This window comes from Syngnathus acus, chromosome 9 (assembly GCF_901709675.1).
Source record: "Syngnathus acus chromosome 9, fSynAcu1.2, whole genome shotgun sequence".
Classification (NCBI taxonomy): domain Eukaryota; kingdom Metazoa; phylum Chordata; class Actinopteri; order Syngnathiformes; family Syngnathidae; genus Syngnathus; species Syngnathus acus.
The window spans coordinates 17,958,159-17,985,031 of NC_051094.1; the positions used below are offsets into that span (position 1 = coordinate 17,958,159).

The following is a 26,873-nucleotide window of genomic DNA, read 5'->3' on the forward strand; positions in this document are numbered from 1 at the left end:
ATGCATCCAACAACGGAACATTTTGATGTCTCCAGAGATGAACAAACATCCACACTTGCATTCAGACCTAGGGGCAATTTGAAGTGCTCAATCGGCCCACCAAGCATGTGGGAGAAAATCGGAGTGCCTGGAGAAAATCCACGCAGGCACAGGGAGAACATGCAAAGTCCACACAATAATGACATCATTGGTCTGTTAACTTGTCAATCAATCTGTTTTCCGTGTTTTATTTCCTTGTTCATATCCATGATTGCTTACGTCACTGCGCCAAGTACTGCGCATGCTCGTGCAAGTGATCAAAACTCGCGGATTTTGGACATGCTGGCTTCGTTGTAGCGTTCCCTGCTTGACTTCCGAGTGAAAATGGCTGATGAACGTAGTGATGATGAAAATTCCCGCAAAAGAAAGCCTGTTTTAGACGGTTTTGAGAAGGCAACTTCAAATATGGCGCTCGTGCAAGTGAGTGTGGAGGCATTTCCTAAAACAACAGGGAAGGGTGGAGGGACCTGCGCATGCGCAATATTGAAAAACAGACAAATGGGCTCTGGTTTCTGAGCTGCCAGAAAGATTGTCTGTAATGCCAACCATCCATTAGCTGTACCGATTGTCCCCACGGGGGTCACGGGTGTGCTGGAGCCGATCCCAGCCGTCATCGGGTAGTAGGCGGGGGACACCCTGAACCGGTTGCCAGCCAATCGCAGGGCACACAGGGACGAACAACCGTCCGCACTCTCACTCACCTACGGGCAATTTGGAGTGCTCAATCGGCCTACCAAGCATGTTTTTGGGATGTGGGAGGAAACCGTAGAACCCGTAGAAAACCCATGCAGGCACAGGGAGAACATGTACTGCGCTGGAGTGTCCGACGGGGGGTTGCTGAGGACGCTGGAGTGTGCGACGGCAGTCGAACTAAATCCCAGACAATTTTGAAATCCCCCCGGGACATTTTTTTAGGGCTCAAAAGTCGGACATGTCCGGGAAAAAGAGGACGTCTGGTCACCCTAGTTGTTGTTTACAATCACCTCAAATGCTTTGAGGTCATGCAGGAATGGGGTCGAAATACAAAAAGTCCTCCCTAGCTATAAAAACAGATATGCTCAAACCTCATTGAATAAAGTACATAAGCAGACAAGTATATTCAAATATTAAATCAATAAAAGAAAAATTTTAAGCATATAATTATACCTACACACCAAATCAATAAAAAATACATAACTAGACATTTTTGATCGGTGGTAATGACAAAGGTTTTTATAAGTTTATGATCTGATATGTATTTCTGTGCACTTTGAAATAAAAAATGTATTTTGATATATTGCCTGAATAGCTTAATTACCCTTAAGGAACTGTTTAATGCAATCCTGATGATTTTCTAAATCACGGACACTGCCAAAGTCGTCTAAAAATGTTCAGTACTTGATTCTATCTTATGTTTTGATTAATGCTAGACGGCAGCTTTGGATTACTACTGAACGTTCTGGACAGAGGGAAATGTTTTGCCCAACAATGAAAAGATATGTGTCAAAAGATAGTGTCAAAAGAACAAACAAACAAATGCATGGTAAGTGGTGAGTAAGAACTTTGCATAGTCAGGGAACATTAACAAATTGATGATGTCACAGCCAAAATGACAGTTCAAAATGACAAAATTGAAAGAATGATGAATGGGCGGTGTGCGACAGTGGGTGAAGTGGATGTATGTGCAAGAATGGTTTACAGCAGGTATGTCAAACATACGGCCCGCGGGCCGGACCCGGCCCGTTGGATGATTTAATCCGGCCCGTCAGAAATTTCTGAGTACCGTATTTTCCGCCCTAAAAGGCGCACCGGGTTATAAGGCGCACCTTCAATGAACGGCCCATTTTAAAACTTTGTCCATATATAAGGCGCACCGGCTTATAAGGCGCATAAAATAGAAGCTATACTGCATCAAACTGAGGTTGACTAGGGTTGCGGTATGCATCCACTAGCCAATAACCAACGAGCCCTCTATAAACAATCGCGTTTCTCAAACGATCTCCTATAAAATGATCAGAACTGACTAAAGTTCGATCTAACGCATTGGTACTACTTACCTATGTTTCCCTTCCATATCGATCCGTAGATTTACTCGAAACATTAACAGAGCAGCCTATTTTGACATGAAATAGCCTGGTATGTATAGCAGCTATCGCAATAGCATTAGCCATCCGCAAAGTCTCACGAGCCTCAGCGAAGTGTAAACAATCGCGTTTCTCAAACGATCTCCTATAAAATGATCGGAACTGACTAAAGTTCGATCCAACGCATTGGTACTACTTACCTATGTTTCCCTTCCATATCGATCCGTAGATTTACTCGAAACATTAACAGAGCAGCCTATTTTGACATGAAATAGCCTGGTACGTATAGCAGCTATCGCAATAGCATTAGCCATCCGCAAAGTCTCACGAGCCTCACCTCGCAATCTCCCATGAGCCTCAGCAAAGTGTAAACAATCGCGTTTCTCAAACGATCTCCTATAAAATGATCGGAACTGACTAAAGTTCGATCCAACGCATTGGTACTACTTACCTATGTTTCCCTTCCATATCGATCCGTAGATTTACTCGAAACATTAACAGAGCAGCCTATTTTGACATGAAATAGCCTGGTACGTATAGCAGCTATCGCAATAGCATTAGCCATCCGCAAAGTCTCACGAGCCTCACCTCGCAATCTCCCATGAGCCTCAGCAAAGTGTAAACAATCGCGTTTCTCAAACGATCTCCTATAAAATGATCGGAACTGACTAAAGTTCGATCTAACGCATTGGTACTACTTACCTATGTTTCCCTTCCATATCGATCCGTAGATTTACTCGAAACATTAACAGAGCAGCCTATTTTGACATGAAATAGCCTGGTACGTATAGCAGCTATCGCAATAGCATTAGCCATCCGCAAAGTCTCACGAGCCTCACCTCGCAATCTCCCATGAGCCTCAGCAAAGTGTAAACAATCGCGTTTCTCAAACGATCTCCTATAAAATGATCGGAACTGACTAAAGTTCGATCCAACGCATTGGTACTACTTACCTATGTTTCCCTTCCATATCGATCCGTAGATTTACTCGAAACATTAACAGAGCAGCCTATTTTGACATGAAATAGCCTGGTACGTATAGCAGCTATCGCAATAGCATTAGCCATCCGCAAAGTCTCACGAGCCTCACCTCGCAATCTCCCATGAGCCTCAGCAAAGTGTAAACAATCGCGTTTCTCAAACGATCTCCTATAAAATGATCGGAACTGACTAAAGTTCGATCTAACGCATTGGTACTACTTACCTATGTTTCCCTTCCATATCGATCCGTAGATTTACTCGAAACATTAACAGAGCAGCCTATTTTGACATGAAATAGCCTGGTACGTATAGCAGCTATCGCAATAGCATTAGCCATCCGCAAAGTCTCACGAGCCTCACCTCGCAATCTCCCATGAGCCTCAGCAAAGTGTAAACAATCGCGTTTCTCAAACGATCTCCTATAAAATGATCGGAACTGACTAAAGTTCGATCCAACGCATTTGTACTACTTACCTATGTTTCCCTTCCATATCGATCCGTAGATTTACTCGAAACATTAACAGAGCAGCCTATTTTGACATGAAATAGCCTGGTACGTATAGCAGCTATCGCAATAGCATTAGCCATCCGCAAAGTCTCACGAGCCTCACCTCGCAATCTCCCATGAGCCTCAGCAAAGTGTAAACAATCGCGTTTCTCAAACGATCTCCTATAAAATGATCGGAACTGACTAAAGTTCGATCCAACGCATTTGTACTACTTACCTATGTTTCCCTTCCATATCGATCCGTAGATTTACTCGAAACATTAACAGAGCAGCCTATTTTGACATGAAATAGCCTGGTACGTATAGCAGCTATCGCAATAGCATTAGCCATCCGCAAAGTCTCACGAGCCTCACCTCGCAATCTCCCATGAGCCTCAGCAAAGTGTAAACAATCGCGTTTCTCAAACGATCTCCTATAAAATGATCGGAACTGACTAAAGTTCGATCTAACGCATTGGTACTACTTACCTATGTTTCCCTTCCATATCGATCCGTAGATTTACTCGAAACATTAACAGAGCAGCCTATTTTGACAGGAAATAGCCTCGCGGGTACAACAGCTATTCGGTGACGCCCCCTGACTACAGTTGCCGTAATGCTGGGAAGCGATGCGACCTTGTAATTTATTAGTCGTACTAAAACGTACTGAAACATTTTGGCAGAGCACTGTGTACAACCAGTATGGATCAACAAATTCATCAGTTGATCCATATATAAGGCGCACTGGCCTATAAGGCGCACTGTCGGCTTTTGAGAAAATTTTAGGTTTTTAGGTGCGCCTTTTAGGGCGGAAAATACGGTATGTCAAAAAAAGAAGCGAGTCACTAGCTCATTTCTATCAAAAGTTATGATTCTTTAAAATAAATACAACTCAAATGCTCCCTCCGGCCGCTAGAGGGCAGTAAATGTGTAAAAGAGCTCACGTCCAGCATGCGGCACTGACACGAGTTAGTACCAGGAAAGAAACATTCGCAACGTGGTGTCCAACTAGAAATAACTACTACTAAACAAGTTATCGGTCAACACACCCTTCCCAAAATGGCACTGTCAAAAAAAAGAAAAGTGGACACGGAGTGCAGGGTTTTCCAGGAAAAATGGACTGAGAATTATTTATTCACAGAAGTGAAGACAAAACCAGTGTGCTTGGTTTGTAATCAGCAAGTTGCAGTGTTCAAAGAATTTAATATTCGGCACCACTACGAGACTCATCATAAAGACAAGTATGACCACTTGAAAGGACAAATAAGAAAAGACGAGATAAACAAATTGGTCGCTGGTCTGAAGAAACAGCAGTCTGCTTTTACGCGCAGCCGCGATATCGCTGATGGGGCTGTAAGAGCCAGCTACATTATTGCCAACGAGCTGGTGCAGGCATCCAAGCCATTTGCTGATGGGGAGTTTGTAAAAACATGCATGCTGAAGGCTGCAGAAGTCGTGTGCCCTGAAAAGAGACCTGCCTTTGCCAAGATTAGTCTAACGAGGAACACTGTCGCAGATCGGGTGACAGAACTCTCAAGTGACTTGAGCAGCCAATTGAAAGAGAAAATCAAGTCATTTATCGCATTTTCAATTGCAATAGATGAGAGCACCGATGTCACAGATATTGCTCAACTGGCCATATTCATTAGAGGTGTTGATGAAACTTTGACCATCACCGAGGAGCTGCTTGAATTCGTGCCCATTAATGACACCACAACAGCAGAGGACATTTTCAGCGCTCTCGTTGGAGCGCTGGACAAGGTGGAGGCGGACTGGTCCCGTGCTGTGGGCCTGGCGACCGACGGTGCGCCATCAATGGTGGGGAGAAAGGCAGGCGTTGCCACAAAATTCCGTGACAAAGTACAGACCGCAAATGGAGGACAGGAGTTTTGGGCATTTCACTGTATTTTGCACCAGGAGGCGTTATGTTGCAAAACACTGCAAATGGACCATGTTATGAGCGTGGTTGTGAAAACTGTCAATTTCATCAGAGTTCGCGGTCTAAATCACCGCCAGTTTGACTCATTTCTCAGTGATCATGACATTCGTGCTGGCCTACCATACCACACTGACGTGCGCTGGTTAAGCAGAGGTGCAGTACTCAAGCGCTTCTTTGAGCTACGAGGCGAAATTGGACATTTTATGGAGAAGAAGGGACGCCCAGTAAAGGAACTTCAATGCAAGGAATGGGTGCAGGATCTTGCCTTCATGGTAGATATTACGCAACACTTGAATACACTTAACACTACATTGCAGGGCCGTAACAGAGTTGTCACTCAATATTACGACAGCATAAGTGCGTTCAAGATGAAACTGTCACTGTGGGAGACGCAGCTATCCAGCGGTGACACCACGCACTTCTCATGTCTCACAGCTGTGCGTCCGAAGGCACCGGATCGTCCCGATTTGGATAAATATAAAGACAACATAACAGATTTGCTGCGAGAGTTTGAGCGGAGGTTTCAGGTTTTCAGTGAACTTGAGAACAAGTTCGGCTTTTTTCGCTCGCCATTTACAGTGAAGCCTTCTGATGTGCCAGCGGACATTCAGCTCGAGCTTATTGACTTGCAGTGCGATTCCGCTATGAAGGATAAATTTGGGTCCGTGGGATTGGATACGTTTTATCAGTATCTTGTGCCAGGTTACCCCAAATTAACAGCCATGACTGCAAAGGTTCTCTCCATGTTTGGGACTACTTATCTTTGTGAACAGGTGTTCTCCGTGATGAACAATAATAAAACAAAGCAGCGCTCAAGGTTGACAAATGAACACTTGAATGACATTGTTAAATGTGCTGCTACTCAGGATTTGACACCTGATATCGACGCACTTGTAAAGGCAAAAAGATGCCAAGTTTCAGGAGCCAGCAGCAGCAAGTAGACTGCAGGAGTGCAGTGAGAGAGAGAAAAAAGTGTGATGACACGACATTTGTTTGCACTCATGAATACAGATCATTAAAAATAAGATTAATCTGGTTTCATATTAAAGACAATTAATATTGTGCAGTATATTCTCAGCTTCAGTAGGCCCAGCCCAGTAGTTTGAGCTGATGTAGTCTAATCTTATTGCCCATGCACTGCTAAAACTTTTATTTTGTATTTTTATTTATTATTATTTCAAAGCAGTATGACAATTAAGGCAAAACATTTTTTTTCATAGCTCCCACTTGAGTTTGTTTAGTGTGGTGAGTTGGTTCAGGTGTAAAACTGCATTCACTCAACTGTTAAAATAAACCAGTTGTTAACACATTCAATGCCAAACATGAAAATCATTTTTTTTCTCCATTGTTTGTGAATAAATGTGTTGTGCTTAGAAAAGATCCCTTGTCATCCGTGATTATAATATGTAGGGTAGGCTACAAATGAATGAATAATGAAAAATGAATGATAAAGCATAGTACTGAAAAACAAAGCTAAATAGTTGGAGTTGACCTTCTTTTACTGATCCGGCCCACCTGAGAACAGAAAGTCTGGATCCGGCCCCAGAGCCAAACTGAGTTTGACACGCCTGGTTTACAGGAAGGACACTTGGAGATAAAACCGGTAGAGGTGCCAGAGACCAGCAGGAGGAAAACAACCAAGAACCCGGCCAAAGGTAATCGCCAAGGCCGAAAGACGGGATGGAAAACAACAGCCCCCACACACACCGAATCGCCCATAATCAGCACCCATCCCCACGGAACCAGCTCTCACCGAACCAGCACCCACTCCCATGGAATCAAACTCTCCTGCGAACTTGCCACACCCCCTGACACACCCCCACCCCCATCAAACTTGGCACACACTGACATATGCAACTGAATATAAGCTGACCAAAGAACCTTGAACGTTCCATCCATCCATCCATTTTCTGAACCGCTTAGTCCCCACGGGGGTCGCGGGAGTGCTGGAGCCTATCCCAGCCGTCATCGGGCAGTAGCCTTGAACGTTGCCTTTTCTAAATGGAGACTTTCTTGGGCATGGTCGCACGAAAGGCCCAGCGCTGTATTGTACTTTCCTGAAAACAGCTTTCTTAACAAGAATTGTGATTGAACTCAATCAACCTGTGTAAGTCTAAATTTTGTTTCGGTGTCTTAGCCTTTTCCTAAAACTGAAGAAATAAAACGAGCACGCAGTGAGTAAATTGGATAACAGGTGATTGGCTATGGCTTTTGCCGTGAGGGGTGAATAGCGCGCTTCCCAAATTGTGGACCAAATCCAACAAATGGTGACCCCGACGGGATTTCTTCAGAAGGAAAAGTGCATGCTCCAGGAAGGATTCTTCATTCTCCGCTCTTGCGGAACAATATTGCAGTCCGATCGGCACAAAAGGTAAGGGGGAACCTTTTTTTTCAATAAAATCTCCCAGTTTAGCAATATTGTGGAGTGAAAGCAGAGTAAAATTAAAAATTAATAATTTTAGCTCTGTGTTCAGGAATGGTGGTTGTATATACGTACATTTATGATTGTATGGAAACTGGTGAAAAGGTGATTTCTTTTTGGAAAATAGAAAGGTGGTGAGGACTTTGTCTGATCAGCGAAGGGCGCTCACACCGCTGGAACTTGTGGGATGCCAATGGCTAGCATATGGGCACCGGAGTGGCCTCAATAGTAGACGCTTAGTGACTTTGTACTGTTGCCTAAGGTCGGGGTCGATTAGATCGGCCAGGCCACCATACGAGTCAGGGACTCGTGAAAAAAAGAAAAAAAAAAAAGTGAAGGCATCGCTGATATAGCAGGACGGATGCCTGGCGACCTCAATAGTGCGACCTTAAAGACTTATATTGTTGTCTAGGGCAAAGGGTAACTGGGTTAACTTAGACTTAGACTTAGACAGAACTTTATTGTCATTTTGTCAACACTAGGTGTGTACAAAACGAAATTTCGTTGCATACGGCTTTCAACAATGTAGTGGTATTTCGGCTGGTTAAAAAAAGTGACATTCTATATAAAAATATGAAATAAGATAATTATAAAGTACAAAGTGCAGCAGTGATAAAGTATGTAAACAGTGCAGGAGACAAAAGCAGTATTTACAAGTGTGCAGAGGAATGCTACGTTTGAATGTTCAACAGTCTGACGACAGCAGGGAAAAAACTATTGCAGAACCTGGTGGACCTGCAGCGGATGCTGCGAAACCTCTTCCCAGAGGGCAGCAGGGAGAACAGTCCATGGTGGGGTGTGATGGGTCACTGATAATATTACGGGCTCGGGACACGCAGCGCTGGGATGACAAGTCCTGAATGGAGGGAAGAGGAGCCCCGATGATCCTCTCTGCTGTCCTCACCACTCTCCTCAGGTTCTTCCAATCGGAGGCGCTGCAACCTCCACACCACACCGAGAAACAGCTTGTCAGAATGCTCTCTATGGTGCTTCGGTAGAACGTCCTCATGATGGGTGGGGGCAGGTGGGCTCTCCTCATCCTCCGCAGGAAGTACAAGCGCTTCTGTGCCCTCTTGACCAGTGTTGTGGTGTTCACAGTCCAGGTGAGGTCGTCTGTGATGTGGACTCCCAGGAATTTAGTGCGTCTGACCACCTCCACAGCTGAGCTGTTGATGATCAGTGGAGCGTGGTGAGGCTGGTTCTTCCTGAAGTCGACGATGATCTCCTTCGTCTTCTCCACATTCAGGATCAGGCTATTTTCTCTGCACCAGCCCACCAACTGCTCCACCTCCTCTCTGTAGTCCAGGTCGTTGTTGTCCCTGATGAGGCCCACCATCGTTGTGTCGTCTGCAAACTTCACGATGTGATTGGTGGTGAACCTGGGGGCGCAGTCGTGTGTCATCAGGGTGAACAGCAGGGGGCTCAGGACGCAGCCCTGAGGGGAGCCTGTGCTGAGGGTGATGACATCTGAGGTGTTCTGTCCGACCCGGACTGACTGAGGTCTGTTGGTGAGGAAGTCTAGCAGCCAGTTCCGAAGGGGGGTGCTGAAGCCCAGGTGTTCCAGTTTTTCCACCAGATGTTGTGGAATGATGGTGTTAAACGCTGAGCTGAAGTCCAGGAACAGCAACCGCACGTGGGTGTTCCTCTCCTCCAGGTGAGCCAGGCTCAGGTGAAGAACGGAGGAGATGGCATCCTCAGTGGAGCGGTTCTGCCGGTAGGCAAACTGGAACGGATCGAATGTTGGGGGGAGTCTGGAGACGATGTGATCTTTGAGCAGCCTTTCGAAGCACTTCATCATGATGGGAGTCAGTGCCACAGGTCTGTAGTCATTCCATGAGGTGATTTGAGGTTTCTTCGGCACCGGAATGATGGAGGCAGCCTTGAAGCACACTGGCACTTTGGCTTGGTCCAGCGAGGTCGCTACATAATTGTTGAAGTGTGTCTATGTTGATATTGCGTGGAAAGCAGGCTTGGCTGTCAGATGGAACAGCAACGCAGCTGGAGAAGTGAGTGATTAGTTGTGGTGCTGCTGTTCATGGGGTGGAATGGATGATTTGTGGTTCATGAAGAACAATAAGTTGATTTGTATAAAATTGTTGTTTTTTTTGATTTGGCATGTGAGTTGGAGTCAGAAAAATGGCTTAACAAGAATTTGATAAAGAAAGCATATATATATATATATATACCGTAATTTTCGGACTATAAGTCGCGGTTTTTTTCATAGTTTGGGTGGGGGGGCGACTTATACTCAGGAGCGACTTATATGTGTTTTTTTTCAAAAATTTAAAAAAAAAGAAAAAAATAAATAAATAAATGAAACCGCGATAAACGAACCGCAATGTAGCAAGGGATTACTGTAATTTGAATTTCAAGTGACGTCAGCAGCGCGACGTCGCGGTAAGCAGCGCGACGTCAGCAGCGCGACGTCAGCAGCGCGACGTCAGCAGCGCGACGTCAGGAGCGCGACGCGGCGTTGTTTACATAAAGGACAAAGATTGACTCGACGGAGCTCTCTTTCACTTCCGTGGATTGAAGTCGGGGGCCGGCGCTCGGCCGGGTGGCTGTTCAGGGACGGTGGATGGGGCTCGGACAATGCTTTTACGCATGCCCGGTCCTACTCTACCGAGCTGTCTTTCAGCTCCGTGGATGGAAGTCGAGGGCCGGCGCTCAGCCGGGTGGCTGTCCGGGGACGGTGGATGGGGCTCGGTCATGGCTTTTACGCACGCCCGGTCCTATTGTATGGCGCTCTCTTCCACTTCCGTGGCTGGAAGTCCACGCCGCCACACGCCTGGAAGTTTGTTTTGTTAAATAAAGAGCCGTTTACCAAACCCACGTCTTTCCTTGAACTTTGTTAACGCTACAATATAGTTATATAGTAGATCTGTGGAATAACGACGAGGCTGACGTCAGGGCGCACGCACGCGCGGCGTTGTTGACATAGGACGAGGAATTCGATCGATGGATTTAATGATTTAGAGTGCACAGATGGTTTGTTAACAGTGAGTTTGCCCAGTGATGGATTTTAGTGTCTGCCAGAGGATTTTGGGGTTCGTGGCGGCCTGAGTGATTTGCTTCTGGAAGTAAGTGGTTTTAGCCTTACTTATCTCTAAGGTGCATTTATTTCTAAGATGTGTGAGAGCTGTTTTATTTTCAATAGTTTTTATTGACCTATACAATTTCAGTGCAGTGGTTTCCTGTGCGATTAAATTGAGAATATCTGAGTTTATCCATGGTAATTTATTCTGTCGTAGACTGAGTTTTCTGGTAGTAGTGTATTTTTTCCGTATGGCTTCTATACGATTCTGGAAATCTGCTAAGATTTGTTCTGGGTCGGTGAGTGCTAGTTAATTGCTCCAATCAATATTCTTTTTTTCGGTTTCATACTGTGGTAGCTTAGATCTTGGTATGATGTCATATGATGGCGCCGCGGATGGCAGCCACGGTGAGTCGCTCTCTGTTTCTTTGTCTTATTTTGTGTGTTTTCTGTGTCTTCTGCTGTCCATCCCGGATCACTTTTACCAGAGAAGCGCTGTTAAACATCGGACAGTCTTCTTCTGGTATTTTCTCTCCTGTTCTCTCTGATTCAGACTGTTTGTCGGAGATTCTAGCTGGAGCGGCGGTGCTATACAAGCTAGCGCGACGATGGCGGCAGGGGTCGTGGAAAAGTCAGAGGTAAAAAATCAAACAACGGGAATCAATATGATGCATATCGCAACACCTACAAAAACAACAATCCATATCAAACCTACCAGTGTTATGTGTGTAAGCAGTATGGACACATAGCTCAGAACTGTCCTACATTCATATCACAGGCTAACCCACTGCTGTCAAATCAACAGACATACTTGGCACTGCCCACGCCACAAACATTACCAGCATTGACATATGGGGAACCCCAAAATAATGCAGGTCATACATACTATCAGCCACCTAACCCACAATTTCTGCCTTCAGCGCAGAACTGTCAACCACAATTGAATCAAGTTGATCATTCCGAATAGGGATGCCGGGACTCCACTGAGGAGGGTGAACCATTTCAAGCTCCAGAAATCATGCTCAAAGTAGGCGGAAGACAGTATACTTTTATGTTGGACACTGGGGCAAGGTACAGCACTATAACATCCTCTCTCCCTCCCTCTACAGATATTGTATGTGTCGTGGGGTTTTCCGGTAAAACTGAAAATTGCTATCTGTCTGTACCACAATTTTGCGTCTACAATTCAAAATCATCTAAAAGGATATTTCGACATCAATTCCTTTTAAATGACAGATGTCCAACCAACATGATGGCCAGGGATTTGATTGCAGCGCTAGAAGCCATAATTATTTGCACACCAAAATATACAGATGTCCAATTCCCCGATGGGCAAATTATGCGGACATTTGAGCATGGCCACCAATTGCAGATGGCCCAAGAAGTGAATTGAGATGAAGGGTCTGCTGTAATCTATTGGGCCGCTCTCGATCGCCTCTCAAAGACGATAATGGAGAAAACCATTAAGCCCTGGATGGATTGGATTGAGTCACTTAGAGGGTATGGAGTACCAGCAGACGAGTTCCACATCACTGTGAATTATTTTCTTTTGCTGGAACGACATAATGAGGAAGAGTCCTATCGAGAGTTCTTTGAAGACATTTGCCATGTGCTGGCACCCTCTGATGCGACATTGGAGGTGAAAATTAATTTTGTTGTCATTGGAAAAGCAGGTGTGGCTGCTCACCCAAAGTGGAATATGGAGCTGGTTGAATTGTACAAAATGGATCCTGAAATGGCACCTCACATAACAAGCATTGCAACAAACTGATTGGAGTCCTACAGCTGAGGATGTTTTGGAACATTCCAAGGCGGCTGACTTGTTTAGAAATGTGGTATGTGAGAAGATAGAGGCAAAACTTGACAGAGTGATTCGCTCACGGACGCATGGGTGAGAAGGGACTGACAGCGACAGATATGATATCTTCTGTGCCCGAGGGGGTGTATGCGAAGGGGCCTTTTGACGTGGGTTATTGTGACGTGGAGCCAGTTGTGGTTGAATTGGACACAGAAGCACCAATTTATCGCGCTCAATACCCGATCAGCAGTCTCATGACTAAGAAAATTGAATTGACCATCCAGGGGATGCTCGCAGCAGGTGTTTTGGTTCCCTGCTTATCACCTCACAATACTCCCATAAATCCGGTTGAAAAAACTGGTAAACCACATGCTAGATTGGTTCATGATCTGAGACTTATCAATGCGCATATCAAACATGTAACATTTGTGACCCCGAATCCATATACAATGTTGGCCAATTTGTCATCAGAGCATAAGTGGTTCACTGTTATGGATTTTTCGAACGCATATTTCTGCATACCACTTGCGGAAAAGTCAAGGCCATACTTTGCTTTTACATTCAAATGACAACAGTACACTTACACAAGACTGCCGCAGGGCTTCTCTGATTCGCCTGCGCTGTTTAATGATGGGCTGTAGCTTGTGCTAGGGAAATTTAAACACTGATGTTTGGAAGATTGTATGATTCTGGCGTAAGTAGACGACATTTGCATTGCTGGCCCCACAGAAGCACGAACTGCTGAATTGTCCATTGCATTGTTGATCTACCTTCATTCTAAAGGTCTGAAGGTTTCAAGGGACAAACTTCAGCTCTGTCGACCAAGAGTAAGCTTTTTGGGACGCACAGGTGTTGGCATGTCAACCTCACACCGTCAAGATATCCTTAAACACCCACGTCCAGCCACGGTTCAAGGAATGATGAAGTTCTTGGCGATTTTCAGCAAAAATTACGTCAGTGAATATGCTGCGGTTGTGGCCCCGTTACGAGAGCTCATTCGCTCTGCGGGGGCTACCACGCTGCAGGCAAAATTGGATTGGACACCAACAGCAGATGAGGCGTTCAAAGAAATTAAGAAAATACTTCAATTGGCCATCGAGTTGCACAATCCTGACCCAACCTTTACCTTCTATCTTGAGGTAGAGGTCAACTTCCATTTTGTTAATTCAATATTATGGCAAAAGGTCCTGAGCTACTACAGCTGCTCCTTGGATGACCCGGAGAGACCCGGAGAAGAGACATCCGCATTATATTCAAATGATGTGTGCTATTGTGCGCGCCCTGAAAGGGACGGACCATGTGACTAGGGGTGTTAGGGTAGTGTTCACTCTAACTTATTTTGCAAGAACCACACTGGAGACAAGTTAGTCGTTTCAGACACCTGCAGGCGGAGAGTTCACTCGTCGCTGTGCTTACAGCGATGGTCGAATGAAGTCTGAAGTCAGGCCTCATCAGGTGCATATTTATTGAGAAGAAACACAGTGGGGTTGAAAGTGGGGGTGTTGGAACACAGGATGGGGTGAAGCCGGTCCCCTGCTGATCAAAGCATAGCAGGGGGCCTTTTACGACTTTGTGGAAACAAAGCAACTTTGATTGCTTCCTCTGCAGCTAGTCAATCAGGTGAAATAGGTAAATTATTACAGGTTACATTCCAACATAATCATACGATGAAGATATTCTGCAAACCCTAACATATCCCCCCTGTTTTATCATATGAGTATGTCAAACCCAATCAATCAAACACAAGAAAGAAAATACAATGACAGCAATAATTTCCAGTGAAGACGAGGCATTTCCCTCAATGCTCCAGTCCAAATTTCGTGTGCAACTGAAAAACCTGCGGCCGGATTAAAATGCAGGAAAAGAGTTACACGGCCCCTCTGCCTTAGGCGACCAGAATGTTACCAATAAAAAAAGAAAAAGAAAAACACAGAAACAGTACGTCATTGTACCCATCACTTGCAAGGCATTTTCGATGGTCAAATCATCAAGTTTCTGTAAAAGAATGCTGAGCTAAACAGCATCTACGCAATTCACGTCTCGCAGCACATCATAGTCATCACATCCGTCATCTCTGAGAAGTTGTATATGCACTTGTGCCACGGTAGAAGACACAAACCTTGTCACAGCAGACTTCAAACACGGGATAACACAGGTCGTAAACAAGCACAACAATACCAGCACAGCAAGCACAGGCGTCACAAGTCACAACAGCAACTGCCACCACGCGCCAGAGAATAGCCATGAAAAGAAATCCCATTGATGTGGGATGTTATCCTCCGACATGGCCTGCTGCAAATTCCTCAGTGAGTTCATGGCTTCCTTGATGTGCGTGTCGTTATCTCCTGGAATGTATGTGCAACAGGAAGTCCCAATGATGTGGCACACACCACCTTGTGCTGCCGTCAACAAGTCCAGAACCATCCTGTTTTGCAAGACCATTAGTCTAATAGCCTGGATCTCTCTATTTTGTCCATCATCGACTTGCAGTGAGAGGATCACAAAGGATTGAAAACGATAGTTCAGTGTCTCGATGAAGAGAGATTGTTTTCCAACTCCGATCCAAGGAAAAAGCGCATGAACAACTTTTTTTCCGACAGGCCATATTTTATGGTCGTCCGGAACATTTGCACCCCAGACAGGGTCATGGGGGTCAAAGGTTGTAATCGCCCTGCGGCGACGTCCAGAAGAGTTGTGTGCTGTCGTCAGCTGACGATGTTGTATCCTGTAGGTGTGGTCTGTCACCCACACTGGTGCACACACTCCTGTCCAGTTGGCGGGCAGCATCGGATAAACCTTGTGACCACAAAGCCACCAGCCGTTCTGTATGAAGTATGTTCCGTTTGATGGTGCAGCCATGTTGGTCGGAGAGCCCTCACCACCTGAAATGGCTCTCTTATCCTGACACTCAGTGGCGATGTCCAAAGCTCCCATCCAGTTCCCTCCTGGAGAGCAGTCTCTGTCAATGCATTTGTGGGTCTCACTTCCTTGGATGTAACACGTATAGTTCACTCCAGGTGGCCGGTCTGTGAAGGCCACCTGCGGCAGTGTTTGTCCTTTAACAGTCACATTGAGATTCGTCCAGAAAAGCTGATCACAGGTACCTTCCGCAAGTCCAGGGCGGGACGGGTCGGCCTCACTGACTGCGACAGCACGGTGTTGATATCCAACTCCTCCCATGGATGCCATGCATTTCGCTTCAGTGACATCCATTGCTCTGGCCTCCAAGTGAACTTGTGTGGAGGACGGAGGGAGTTTGGAACACACATAGCAGCCCTCCTGTGTGTGCGATCACACAGTGAATTTGACGTAGCGGTACCACGTGTTGGTTTCGTATGGGTTTCTCGGGTCCCATGACCAGTCCTCAAAGTTCTCATCGTGTGACCATCGTTTTCCACGGTCAACATTGTCAAGTGGTCTGTCCAGTTGAGTCCATAGACCATAGCACGCTCCAACCACAACGCAGCAGAGGATCCATCTGGCATATGGAGCCCCGTTGCTACTAGGATGGCAGAGACACCGGGACATCCCCTCGCCTAGCGGAGTGGGGATCGTTGTTTTCTTCACCAACATTGAGACGTCCCACCCTAAACGATAGGACTCCTTTGAAGTCAGACTTCCCCCCACTCCGAATTAGGGGTCCAGCACTCTCTGCAACTTGCAGTGGCTGAGGTGAATCCAGCTTGGCCGTTCAGCTATCTTTACTGCGGTGGGGGTAGTCAGCAGGACTTGGAATGGTCCTCCTTACTGCGGTGGGGGTAGTCAGCAGGACTTGGAATGGTCCCTCCCACCGTGGGCTGGCCCAGCTCTTTCTTTTGATGACTTTGATGTAGACCCAGTCTCCTGGTATGACAGCGTTGTCGACCTGTGAGGATGAAAGATCAGGCGGCAGTAAATTTGCATTGACACCTCTGTCAGTCTGAGCGTTCTAATCATGTAATCTGCCAGGGACTGTTCTTCGGCTGCTTCTTGCATATATTGTATCATTCACCAGTTAATTTTATTGCCCTTCTGAATTGGGCAATAAGAGTGTTTGCGAGAAGTGTTTGAGCACTTCCGAATGACTCCTCCTGACCAAAGACCATTTATGACAGAGGCTATCCCATTTATTGCCTCCTGTGTTAAAGGAGATTCTCTGATCTTGGTTACTGGAGGAACGGACCTTAAGTCCTGTAGCAGATGGTTCCTTTGCCCATCCCCTTATCAGTTAAATAATGTTGATTAGCCAGGGAAACGCATAAGCGCGTGCCCTTCCAAACAGCTACACCACTTCCTCATGGCTTCTTCAGTCACTTTTCAATCATCTTCCAATTGTTTACAGCAAACGTTTGAGAAAAAAATCTAACTCAATGGCACAACGCCATATGTATTAGAGAATCTATATGTAGTAAAGTGTTGTATATATATAATTATTTATTTATTATTATTTTTTTATCTCCCACTCTCTATACAACATTCTCCCTCCTTCTGAGGCATGGCGACGCCCATGTCTCACACCTTGACAAACTGTCTGGGAGGATGTGTTCTTTACCACATATGACTCTATCATCATTTAATTTGATTTTCCTTCCAAAACGCTTCTCAGTTTCCCAGTTCACACATCTTCTGCATGTGTTACTGGTTCTCCAGTTTTTTTGTTTTCCTAGTTAATTAGCAATCCAAAAGCAACCTTTTTATTTCCTTTATGTATTTATTTCTTCCTTAGCATTTAACGTACTCAAAATCACTCTTTCTTCAAAGTCGCTCTACTAATTTTCAATAGTAGTGTCCAACAACGTCAACCATTCAACCTGTATTTTCCCTTCATTCAGGCAATCAGTCATCAATGCTCATTTGCATCTCACACACAGTCTCCAAGAAGGAGACTTTCTATCACATCGGTCCCAATTCATCCAAGCTCACCACACAACATTCACATACCGTTTTCATCTCAAGGTTCCTGATAGAACAATCCACCAATCCAAAAAAACTCAACACGCAAAAAAAACTGCTGGCAAATCAATCAGAAGTTTTTCTTTGTTTTTAAATTTGAAGAACCCAATCTCTCAGAATCAGCTCGCATATAGAAATTTGTATAATCTTATAACACAACCAGTCAATTATTTCTATTAAATGTGAACGTCTTAAATTCACAATTTTGATTCTTCCAATTCCTGAAAGCATGTTCTGTCGTTTCTTACTTAACATGCACTAGTGTGGATCAGTTTCTGCTCGCAAACACATTTCTCTCTTTTCCTCTCATTTTTATCTTTCAAACGCGTTTCTGTTCTGCGGTGCAAATTGGATAGACCACAGTCTAGCAAATTTCTGTGCACTAAAAGTTTAGCCAATTTTCATAATTTTAACACACATGCACAGCTCTCGCGCGCGTAAGGTAGATCCCAGCACCAATGATTCGTCACAGGCTGGCCATTTCCTGTGGTCGATCATGAGCTGGTCCCTCCCACGCACACGAGGACAGCACATTCTAAGTTTTATTTATCTTCTAGAAGCCAGTTGCATTCATTTACCAATTGATTTGCAAATTTTAACTTTAGTGTACATACACAATTTGATCTCTGGTCATTTGTCATTGGGCATACAACAGCATTGTCATACTCCTTGCATGGACAGGAGCTCTAACAATCTAAAAAACGTTCTAATAATCTGACAATGACATGTCTTGCTTTCATATGGACATCTGTTATTTCTTCCTCTGTATGAGAAAAGAGATCACAGGGGAGGAATCTAGTCACGCTGACAATTTGGCTTTTCCTCTGCCCCTTCCTCCACCCTTTGATAGGTGTCGTTTTGCCTGACGACACTCTCTTGCGAAGTGGCCCCGTCTCCCACAGTTCCAACAGTTGTCAGAATCTGATGGGGGTTTTGAGTTACATTGCGGCCTGCGACCTTGTTGGCCTCTACCTCTTCCTCTGGCCTGCTGGGACCCATGAAAGAAGACTGTTGTATCTTCATCTAGGTCAACATCATCATCATCATCGCCTAGATGAAATACATCAGAACTTTTGGCCCATTGCATAGTTGTTGTCACACTTGCAATATCTACTTCCACCAAATGTTTCCTCACCCAGTTGCCGAAGTCGAGGGGGGGAAACAGTGATGAGCGCGTTTTTAAGACGTTGCTGATAAGCACTCTCAGCCGCATCATCGAATGGGGTGCCACTGTGCACCCAGAATTCTTTTTCAAATCTTAATTGAATGGCGGTCTCATCACTTTTTATCTTTCCAGGTTTTGTCTCCTGAATTTGTTCTCTTTTCTCTTGTGAAGCATTCAACCACATTCTAGCACAAATCAATTCTTTCTCTTTACTTTTCTTTTCAGTCCCTTTGACTTCCTATTCACACTCTCCTCCAAAACATCAACCACTATCTTCCACACTTCAACTTTCAACTTCCCTTCTACTCCATACTTTTTCTTCCACTTTGGCATGTATTGCATACAATTAAGAAATGTACACGCCATGTACTTCTCATCTCCTTCAAGAGCTAGGGATTTACCGGTTTTGTTTCCCATCTTAATTTGGTATTTTAGGTTTATACAATTTTTCATTTTTATTTTTATTTTCAATTTCTTTGAGGATCCTCAATGCAGGTTTAAATTGACCTTCCACCAAATTCTCTTTGCAGTCAATTTATCCTACCAGTCGCACGCTCAACCACACAAGTTTCTTATCCCTGCCTACGCGAAGTCCTCTTTCTTAAAATAAAAAAGAGCTGCTTCATCCGGAGAGGGGACTCTACAACACCCCTTCCTTCCCTGGGAACTAAGACAACACTCCTGTTACCCAGCCCTGCCAACGCGAAGTTGTACCCCTTAGAACAGTGGTTGTCAAATGAGGGTACACGGAGGTACGTGAGATTTTACAAAAATATATAAAACAGTTTGAAAACCACTGCTCCAGAAGAGCCACTTCATCCGGAGGGGGACTCTACAACACCCCCTCCTTCCACAAGACTTAATATCTTCTGTCTTGCCTATTTTTTAAGTTTTCCCTGTGCACTTTTTTCACAACAACACAATCACACAATTTTAGGGCGTTAACTTACTTGTCCCCTGGTTCGTTGCACTGCCGGGTCCCGTCAATCCACCTCTGTCAGACGAAGGCAGACGTAAGACGCTGGCCCAGCGAAGGATTTCCTTCCCAGGTCTTTCTTTACCAGGCCCTCCTAATGGACGCTGGCCCGTCGACGGTGTACAGCGCGTCGTCCTCCGTCAGCCAGATGGCGGGTATGAGGGTCCCGGGTTTCGGCACCAAAATGTTAGGGTAGTGTTCACTCTAACTTATTTTGCAAGAACCACACTGGAGACAAGTTAGTCGTTTCAGACACCTGCAGGCGGAGAGTTCACTCGTCGCTGTGCTTACAGCGATGGTCGAATGAAGTCTGAAGTCAGGCCTCATCAGGTGCATATTTATTGAGAAGAAACACAGTGGGGTTGAAAGTGGGGGTGTTGGAACACAGGATGGGGTGAAGCCGGTCCCCTGCTGATCAAAGCATAGCAGGGGGCCTTTTACGACTTTGTGGAAACAAAGCAACTTTGATTGCTTCCTCTGCAGCTAGTCAATCAGGTGAAATAGGTAAATTATTACAGGTTACATTCCAACATAATCATACGATGAAGATATTCTGCAAACCCTAACAAGGGGCGCCCCGGTTGTAGTTCTCACAGCACATTCAGTTGTGTCTAATATACAGTCAAAAATTCATTTTGAGTGCTAAACAAAAATTGACCGTTTTGGCTGTCTTGGACAACCCAAGGATCTCATTTCAAGCCTGTGAGAAACAAATGACTTCTGATTTGGCGGATGGCACCCCACACGATTGTGTAGCGTATGTGACGGAGGACTTGGAGAGATTTCCCAATTTGACAGACAAGCCTATAGAGGGTTCGACAATTTTGTTTGTAGACGGACGCAGCCACAGGGATAGGGAGGGTTCTCTTGTTGCATCATACACTGTGGTTGAACAAGCGGGTGAGTTTGACTTGGAACCTTTTGTGACTGTTGAGGCTGCATTGATGCCTAACTCTTCATCTGCACAAGCAGCAGAGGTGATGGCAATGTGCAGGGCGCTCGAATTGTCTCGAGGGGACATTGTTACCATTCATAGTGACTCGGCATGTGCAGTTGCCGCGGCTCACTATGACTTAAAATTTTGGATGAAAACTGGGTACTTAACAACTAAGGGGATCCCAATTAAACACCAAACGTTGATGAGAAGATTTGAAGAAGCTATTAAAACGCCGAAACGTGTGGCCATTGTGAAATGTTCGGGACATCAAAAAACTGGAACTATTGTTGCAAATGGCAAAACGGCAGCTGATCTAGCGGCCAAATGTGTGGCGAACTATCGTGTGAAAGGAAGCGGTCAGTTTAGCCAGGAGGGCTGTGATGAGGCAGATTGTAAAAGAGAGGGAAATGCTTTCTCCTTGTCAACTCTTGTCTTTACAGAAGGAGGCTGGCCCTTGTGAAATTCAGCGCTGGTTGACTGCGGGAGCTGTTGTTGACTCGCAAGGACTGTACAGAGCCCCTAGTGGTAAGCCTGCAGCTCCGTTGCAGCTGCTATTGGAGCGCTGTACTGAGGTACATAAGGTGGGGCACAGCTCTGGCTCGGTTTTGGCGGAAAAGATTTCTCGCACGTATCGGCACCCGAATTTAAAGGACATTTGCAAGTACCATGTGAAGACATTTCCGACTTGCTCTACTTTTAACCCTAAAACTACAATGAAATTGGCGGTGGGCGCCTTTCCTGTTCCACCATGCAGGAACAGGAACCATGCAGAGATGGTGGTTGATTTTGTGGATATGGGAGGTGACTCTCGGGTCCGTGGATACAGGTATATTCTAGTCGTAGTGGAGGTTTTCTCACGCTGGGTCGAGGCGACGCCATGTAAGACGACAAGGTCGGCTGAGGTGATCAATTGGTTAATACACAGCCACATTCCCTATTTTGGCGTGCCAACGGCAATTCGATCTGACAACGGCACTCATTTTACAGCGGAATACTTGCACGAGATAGAGGAGATGTTTGGGATTTCAAGACGTCTAGGCTCAGCAATGCACCCACAGTCGCAAGGGCGAATTTTTTTTTTTGGTATGGCACCGTTGTGAGTGGCAGCCTCCCAGCAGTGTTCTCTCGATCCACTTTGTTTCCTTCTTTTCTCCTTTTTCTTTCTTTTTATTTGTCCATTCGGCGATGCCAGTGCCTTCTACCGCACCTCGGCGTGTGCAGATCACTTCGGATCGGATATTTTTTTTTTGTGCACGTCGGTTGGGACCGCCGTAACTCTACGACGGCCATCCTGCTCATCCAGCCAGTGCTGACCGGGTCCCTCGCCTTGGCCTCGCAGCCGCGACCCCTGTGAGAAGTCCGCTTCATCGTGCTCGTCGGAACCAACGACCTTCACCGTGCCTGCCCCATGGTGACCATCTGCACGTGCCCCAACTGTGTGCCAGGACACTGCTCACACGTTTGCCTGTTTTGTGATGTTTTACCGATTCCCGACCACGGTCCATTGGGCGCCGTTGAACTTGGTTGCCCTTATACCTGTTTGTGGACCCCGTGGAGTCTGTTTCGTGTGTTTTGGGGTGTTCTACGGTATTGAGGGGGGCTGGTTGGCCGATGTTACTTTTTTCCTTTGTCTTGTTGCTTTGCTTTGATGACTTATCTTTCGCACTTGTTGGCTTTCTTTGTGGCGCCGTTGTGTGGCAGCCCTATAGGAGCCTATTGAGTTGTGTGTCTGTTATATTCCCGCTGTGTGGTATGAATGCTGCTGGGGCCTAAATTTCCCCACCCCCGGGATCAATAAAGTTTCAATCAATCAATCAATCAATCAATCAATCAATCAATCAATCAATCAATCAATCAATCAATCAATCAATCAATCATTTGCTCTATAAATTTGAAATGGCCTGACGCACTCCCCATTGCATTGTTTTCAATGCGCTCCACCTCGCACTCGGCGACAGGCCTATCTCCTCATCAGTTGTTGACTGGGAGAGAGATGCCTGCGCCAGCTGCTCCGTCCTTGGCAGACGCGCCAGGGGTGTGTTCTGAAATTACAGATAAAGTCCGACGCGAATATTTGAAAGAATTGCATGCTGCTGTCCAGTTTCCTTCTGTTCAGAATACTGACCTCCTTCACTCTGATAATTCCAGTCCCGATCCCCCGGAGGTGCCTCCGGGTTCATGGGTGGACAGGAAGGTTTTGCGTCGGGAATGCAATGAGCCACGCTGGCCGGCTCCATTCAAGGTGGCGAGTCTACAACTCACTCTTTGCGTGTCTGGCTAGACACGGCAGAAACAAGGAAGAGAAGGTATTGGCACAAGTCGCATTGTCGGCTAACAACACAACCTTTGAAACGCACACTTCGAGAGATTCGAGCCAACTTGGCTTTAATTGGGGAAGATAAAGAAACAGGCTGGGAGGGGCGAGAAGATGGGGAATTGTAAACCCGTAGTTGTAAATATATTGTTTACATGTATTTTTTATGGTATGTTGTGTTCAGTGCATCTTCAAGTTAATGAAAAGGATGAGTGTTTGATTACTTATCACTTTTACATGGGGAAACTGTCTATTATCATTTTGATTTTTGTGATGTAATGGATTGTGGTGGGTCTGACATGAATTGGAGATATTATGATGTATATATACTGTATGTGGGTTTATTCACTGGGGGCCGAGTAGGTTGGAATCAGGAAAACAAATAAGGGGTTGTGTCCTTTTTACTGGGATGTTTTACGGTCCACTTCCCCCACTGCGAGTAAAGATCATGGGTATGTGGGGAATCACAATGGTTTTCGGCTCGGGGTGATACAAGACTCCTTGTCTATTATGCGTGGGCAGGTTGATGCAAATAACTCCTAAAAATTGAACCCGATGTTGTTAACAATTACTAATTTGACAAGGAACCCTTTTGACAGGTTGCCAACACTTGAGGCTCGCTCATGTGGGGATAAAACTGGCTGGTCGTTTTATCTGATTATTGGGGTAGATATGGCTGGGAGGGACCCCATGAAATTACTAAAATCTGCATTGCACCGAGAGAAAGTGTGGTAGGAGATGCCCACATGAACAACACAGATGTAATTTCGCCGGGTTACAGAACTGCACCGGAAACGGGCTTTTTACAAAAAAATGTATGGTTGGAAATGATGAGGTCCGCTGTACACGATGCTCGTAAGTCTAATTGCGTTGTGTGGTCAACAAGCAGGCCCACACTTGTGTTAGTTCCATCAGCTATGGAAGATAAAAATGTGTTGGTAAATCGGTCTAATGCTAGAGTATGAATGGTAAACGTCAGGAGTCACATTACACCTAAAGATAAGTGTATTGAGTGGGATATGGTGTACCCCATGTCTCCGATGAACGACACTCCAGTAAGCTTCGCTCCAAGACTCCAGCAAGAAGTGACCTGTGTGATGAGGAACCGGGGAGCTAAACGTCGGCCGATGGGTGACCTCCCCCTTCAGGTTTGTAAACACACAATCAATATGACAGGTAATGAGGACACCACCAAACTATTGGTGGCAAGGAGTGACATCTGGTGGTATTGTGAGGGAGGGACACTCTATGGGTATCTGCCTTCTGATTGGAGTGGGACATGTGGTCTGGTTTCATTGCTATCACCAATAAAGATTTATGAAGTGGGGGTCGGGGAGATAAGGCAATTGTTGTCAATATTTGCATCGGGTCCAAACCAATTGCTGAAGAGAGTTACATGAGCTCTTAGTGACCCGTACTATGGTAGTCCTGTTTATATTGATGCTATTGGGGTACCGAGGGGTGTCCCTAATGAATACAAACTGGCAGATCAAATTGGGGCGGGGTGGGAATCTATTTTTTATGGATTACCCCTAATAAAAATGTCGATCGAATAAACTACAATGTACACCGTCTGACACATTTTACAAGGGCTGGGTTTGGTGCCATACTCACGCAATTAACAGCCACTTCCCTAATGGCATATCAGAATAGGGTAGCGTTAGATTCTATTTTGGCTGAGCATGGGGGCGTTTGCTCGATGTTTAGAGAAAATTGTTGTACCTATATCCCCAACAATACGGCTCCTGATGGAAGTTTCACTTCAGCGTTGACGGGATCAAGGGAACTATCTAATGAATTAAAATCATACTCTGGTGTGTCTAACTCGTTTACTGACATGTTAGAAAAATGGTTCCGTAAGCGGAAAGGGGTAGTCAGTAATGTAATTATTTCTGGTGGGATGATATTGGGAGTGTTTGTCTTTTGTGGTTGTTGCTGTGTTCCTTGTATTAGGGTCTTGATCATTAGGACCGTCGAGCGTGCAGTGGGTGATCGATGTGTGATTAGTCAGATGTAGAGTCCACGATAACTGATGAGAATATAGTTGTTTTGCTTGCTCATGTGCTCCACATATTTCATTGCTCGCACCGGGTAGACCAATAAATGACACACACTCACTACATTACAGGCACACTTATGGTGTACTAGTTAGATTTTTTCATTCTGTACTGCACCACACTTGTGGCCCCTGAAGATAGTGGCAACTCAGTAAGTGGTCCGAGGGAGGCGGACCTGATGGTAAGAGCCTTGGCGTGTAGGGGGCCACACGCACATATAGGTAGATTTTTGCACACACAAACAGGGGGTGGGATGGTCTGGCAGTTCGGGCAGTTCAACAGGGGGAGATGCATATTTCTTTCATCAAAAGCTCAAGTTTAGTTGAGTGACCAGTAACGTCACTCAAACAGGGGGATTGTTAGAATAGGCCTCTTTGGCACATGTGATTAGCTAGGTATCTGGAGCTATATCGTTATATCGCTGTAACCCTTCTCTTGCTTCATTAGCTTTCTCTTCTCTATGACACTCCTTGCACATATGTAGAGGTCGCTCTCAGTTAAGACTACAAGGTCACACATTATCACACAGGCTAAGCAGGAGGGCGGCCCAGAGTAGGATAAGAGCAGGAACCCTGGTGGTAGGAGTTAGACCTTCTTCCGCATCTCGCAGAGAAGGCTCCACAGCTGTGTCTCGATCATTCTGGCATACATTAAATAGTTAAACTGTGAAGGCTGCCTGTTGGTAATTACTGTTAGCATAGCAAGCATTAAAGATAAAGAAACTGGGAACAAACCTAACAACTAGTTGGCAGTCTTGGATTGAAGATGTGTTTTCAAAGTCAACGGTGTGTTTGCTTCTTTCTACTGCCACATTGGTGACCCCAACAGTGACTATGGTACAAGCGGTGGATCAAGAGGTGTCCTCATCGCCCCAACTTGCAGCCGCCGCAACAGCAAGGCTACCAGAGTTTTTTCAGAGCGACCCGACATTGTGGTTGCACCATGTTGAAGCAATAAGGAATCACTGCTGATGACCCTAAATATTTCATGGAGGTGGCATCCCTCAACCAAATGACCACATGTTCCGTTATGAAGCTGTTGCGTGGGCCTCCACAGAGCAGAAATACAAGGTCTCAGGTTCAGCTTGTCAAACTCGAGAGGGCAGGCGCCTTTCCCTGTCTGGGTTGGGCGAATGTTCGCCAGTGGATCTCATGGTCAAGATGTTGTCGCTGTTGGGCTTGGATAAAGGCATTTTCTCGCACATTTTTCGGCGGAAGTTACCACCTCCTGTCTGCGCTGTGATGGCGAACTCCAATTGTCTGGCACTTCAGAAAACTCCAACGCTCCAATGTTGATCTAAAGCCACTCACGTTTGCGATGTCAAAGATTACTGAACTGTGATTGGCATCTAGCAGCAATATCCGAAATCACGACGGACGTTTGGCATCTTGCAGGTAAATGTAACCCTGTACTTGACTGTTTATCATGCTGGCTTGTGTGTCCAGCTCGGGGTTGATTTCGTCCGGGATGACACGGACCAGACCAATGAAACAGACATTCGCAACCTCAAAGGGGCAGGTAAGGCTCTAAAGCTTGAAAAAGTATGTATATACCGTACCATCATGCTTGCTTGTGTGTTCAATTCTGGGTTGATTTTTCCGGGATGGCACTGACCAGTCCAATGATATAGACATTCGCAACCTCAAAGTGGCAGGTAAGACTCTTAAGCTTGAGGAAGTATGTATATGTATATACATATGTATATGTATATACATATGTATATGTATAT

At 45.4% G+C, this 26,873-nt stretch overlaps 1 long non-coding RNA gene across 1 annotated transcript; it reads left to right on the plus strand.

Moving 5' to 3' along the window:
* Positions 1 to 6,955: 6,955 nt before the first annotated feature.
* Positions 6,956 to 24,276, plus strand: LOC119127593. Its single transcript, XR_005098877.1, has 3 exons — positions 6,956 to 7,080; positions 7,972 to 7,977; positions 24,264 to 24,276. It is a non-coding gene; the product is annotated as an uncharacterized LOC119127593 (long non-coding RNA).
* Positions 24,277 to 26,873: the final 2,597 nt, after the last annotated feature.